This window comes from Pteropus vampyrus, unplaced genomic scaffold, assembly GCF_000151845.1.
Source record: "Pteropus vampyrus isolate Shadow unplaced genomic scaffold, Pvam_2.0 Scaffold13, whole genome shotgun sequence".
Lineage (NCBI taxonomy): Eukaryota > Metazoa > Chordata > Mammalia > Chiroptera > Pteropodidae > Pteropus > Pteropus vampyrus.
In genome coordinates, this window is record NW_011888794.1 from 2903277 (window position 1) to 2907659 (window position 4383).

At 36.3% G+C, this 4383-nt stretch overlaps 1 non-coding gene across 1 annotated transcript; it reads right to left on the bottom strand.

Annotated features, from left to right (window-relative positions):
* Nucleotides 1-1313: 1313 nt before the first annotated feature.
* Nucleotides 1314-1477, bottom strand: LOC111733222. The gene has a single exon (XR_002777902.1). It is a non-coding gene; the product is annotated as a U1 spliceosomal RNA (small nuclear RNA).
* Nucleotides 1478-4383: the final 2906 nt, after the last annotated feature.

Here is a 4383-nt window from a genome sequence, read left to right on the forward strand (position 1 = left end):
GCCTGGTCAGTACTTAGATGGGAGACCACCTACGAAGACCAGGTGCTGTTGGCATAAAAAAATAAAAAATAAAAAAATAAAGAATTATAAGCTGACAAGGTCCTTGCAATCTGTGAGGTCAACCAAGGATTTCCTCACCTAAAAAAAAAAAAAAAGGCTGTTTGTTTCTTTAAGACCAGCTGTCTTATATATCATAATACAGTTATGGCAGTAACATCCCATCATTTTTTCCATAGTCTATTTCTTAGAAAAAATATATAGACTCCTCCCACACTCAAAAAAAGCACATAAGAGACTCGGAGGGGGTGCCAAAAAAAAAAAAAAGGCGCATAATCCAAGAGTTTGCAGTAATGAAAATAAAAAAACAAATATGGACTAAATCAGAATTATTCCTATGGCCCACAACAACAGCAGCATTTCCTGTGAATTTGTCATAAATTCACATTCTCAGGTCTCACCCCAGATCTACTGAAACTCTAGGAGTGGGGCCCGGCATTCTGCATGTTAACAAGTTCTCCAAGTGATATCGATGCCTGCTAAAATTTGAGAATCACTGATCTACATGGTAGACCTTCTTGCTCTCTTGGAAGATGTATCATCTGATGATACCAGGAAATGAGCTGGGAATGTTTTCAAATCAGATTATCCCCTCCAGGATTAACAAGAATTGTAGTCATGAAAGAGAGCAAAGAAAAGAAACTGAAAAACAAGAGTCAGGATATGAAGCCAGGCTAAAGCCATTAAATCAGGAACAGCAGTATATGATTAAAAGATAGGAATTTGAGTAAGTGGGTGGTGGGAGCAGTTCCTAAACTAAAGCACAGAAAGATCCAGTGAGTTTTTATCAGTTGTCTATATGTAGGGGCCTGGCTTGAACATTACTAATATAAAAGGGGAGCAGACAATGGATGTTGGTGTTGTTATCTAGAGAAAGTCTCCTGAATGAAATGAGAAACAGCAGAAATATATCCACATTTGAGGAACATATAGATAAAGAAATCAATAAATGTAGTGCTAAGAAATGCAGGAGGGAAAACTGGAGAGATATATCTTGGAAATTTAGGAAAGAGAAAGTTAAAAAATAGAGGGAGTATTCAGGAGTGCTATGGACCATGAGACCATCAACACATTTTCAGTTATGAACAACACAAACCTAATTGTAACCACTGAAGCAATAAATATCTGGATAAATTTATTTATTTTTTCACATTTATAGAAAACCCAGGGCTGGATCACTTGTGGATAGATTAAAGGTTTTTCTTGTTCGTTTGTTTGTTTTTGTTGTTTTTGTTTTTGTTGTTGTTGTTTTTATCCAGAGGAGAGCTCAAACGCAGTCCCCCACTACCACACATTATGCAATTGAGTTTCCCATGTTTGGGGAGATCGCAAGGATCAGCACATACAGAGTGCAATGGATAAGCCTCGCCCTGGGAAAACCAACTTCATGATCATAATATCTCCCATGCCAGGTAAGTATGGATAAGGGTTTTAAGACATGTCAAGAGTTATTTCCTCTGTCTGTCTCTCTGTCTCTCTCTCTTTCTATCTGTTTCTGTCTCTTTTTGTCTTTGTCTCTCTCTTTTTCAATTTCTTTCTCTCCCAACAGTTCCAAGCTCATCTTTTATTTCAGTGTGTTGGTAGAAAGTGGGTACATGACTTCTCTCCCCAGCATCCATAAAAATTCTGAAAAAAAGATTCTGATTGTCTTTGCTTGCATCACATGACTACTCTAAGAGAATAAAATTTGTCAATTGGCCAACCTGTATCATATGCCCTCTCTTGCAAAAAAGTAGGAAGGACTAATTCATTGGTAGGCCACCAAAAACTCATTGCCAGCGAGATCAGTTCTGAGAAATGTCCATTGGTTTTGATAGTTGGACTGCTACAAAAGCAAGATTGCAGTGTTCTAAGAAGCATAAAGGAAAATAGGTAGTGGCGAATGGTTCAAGTCCTATCCAGGTGCCATGGCCTCTGAAATGACTTTTCACGCACAAATTCATCAGTAATTCCTTGGCCAGAGTTGTCAAGTTTTCAGTTCAGTTTTCACCATGTTAAATGAAAATTTAAAGTTATTCTTATTTTCTCATCTGAAATAATTATCATTATACTGAAACAAGAGATTCTCTGTCCTGATCCTGTGTCCTCCAGCTGCACACTTATCTAAGGGGCAAGAAGTCAACATTGATCAAGGGCCACATCCCAGTTTCTAGTCTGTGTGCTGGATTCCAAGTTCCCTACCTAAGCGGCCCCAAATTCACTTATGAGGCTTGCAAACTTAACTTCTCCATGTTGGAAAGACCATACCATAGTTGGACACAAACCTAGGCCCAGTAGGTGATTTTTTTTGCTGTCTGGAGACAAATAAAGAAGATAGAAATGTGAGTGTAATAAACAAAAGTACAAGTGTGAAGCATCTTACAGTGCTACAGGTAGGACAAGAAGCAAAAAAGGGTATGCTGTGGACCGGCTCTCCTTGGCCTCCACATTCCAGCAAGAAACACCATAAGTCCTAGAAATTTGAACTTGGCCTTCCAGTCATTATGAATGTATATTTGTCCAAGTAGGAGACTAGTCTATAGGTTTTTTAATACCTGTTAGCTTGGTTTATAACTTTTAAATATTTAGATGTATGTTATATAAACTTGCATTTATATTCTGGCCTCATGTTCCACAACTGTTAAGGGCATATTATGTACCTGCTGGAGACGTGAGATATATATTACCTATCTATCTATCTATCTATCTATCTATCTATCTATCTATCTATCTATATCTTTCTATCTTTCTATCATCATCATTATCTATAGTATGTATATATACACTATACTATAGATAATGATGATTATGATAGTCTATATATATATATATACATATATATATGTATATATATATATATATATAGAGAGAGAGAGAGAGAGAGAGAGAGAGAATAGATAGTATATAGTGTATAGTGATTTTGGTCAATTAGTTAGTTATAAATTATTTATAATTAACATATGATACTCTATGCTATAAAGTTCTAGTTCCTTGCTCTGTATGTTGTTTTCAATAAATGGTCATGATTATGTCTCTACTTGCGTCCATGCTCTTGGATAATTCTTTCCTATACTGATTCTTGCCTTAGCTACGTGAATTGGTTTGGCCAGTGGGACAATATCATATAATATAAGCCGAGACTTAAAAAGTGCCTTTTTTTTTTTTTTTTGCATTGGCACTTGTCTTCTCTTCTTAGTCTGAGATTTCTATCATGTGAAAAAGCTTGAGTTAATTTGTTGGATAATAAGAGACACGGGGCCATCTATCACATCTATTACACTTATGACAGAGGCTATCTTAGGCCATCCAAGCCCAGGTGAACTGCTAGCTGACCACATGGAACAGTTGTAGTAGGCCCAATTAGAATAGTCAAATAAAACCTGAGAAATCGTGAGCATCTATTGCTGCAAAGTCACTAAGTATTGGGGTGGTTTGTTACACAGCAAAATTTACTGAAACAAACACCTAGGATTTTCATTCTTCCTCATTTTCTTTTAGTATATTCTATAGTCAACATGATATGAACGAGCCTCTAAGATCTAATCTACGTTTGCCTGTTTTGATTTATCTCTTAAACCTCCCCCCACCTCTAACCTTTCCATCCCATTGTAATGCTATATATAGCTGCTTGCAAGCTTCCAAACATCCCAAGCTCTTTCACAAATCATTAATTTTGTTTTTACCTCTTGTACTGTCTGAATTACTATTTTGCAACATGTGTCAACCCTCATCAAGAGATACATATCCGCTCATTTTTTTCAAGGCCTGTTTTCTATTTTAGAATTGTTTCTGATCTACTGGTATTATCACCTTTCCCCCATTTCACTATAACATTCAGTTGTGCCCACTTATTTATATTTATTATTCTCTTTCTATTATGGTTAGCCAGCTACTTGACAGCATGAACTATTACCTAGTTGTTTCTGCATCTTCAGCCTCTAACAGAGTTGATGCAGATTTATTGGATGACAGATGAAGGAAGAGGGGAGGAAAAGATGAACAAAAAATTGTGGAGACAGTATATACATATTTCTTAGTTTTTTACCAAGAATGAGATGGAAGAAAGGTACTGACACAAATCAGGAAACAAAATTTGGTTAGTCTTCTTTTCGTAGTTGTAGATAGTTGTTTGTAGTTTTACATTGTTTTTGTGTGTGTGTGTGTGTGTGTGTCTTTTTTAAAAGTTGTTTTGAGAGGCTTCTTAGAACATGTTGTGATTATGAGTAAAAAGAATTACAATAGAGGCTGGGAGATTAGCTTTTGAGTTGTCTTAAAGATGATACAATTGGATGTATTGGACTTCCTGGCAGTCCATATGGAGGATGCTTATTTTTTCTGATATAGGCT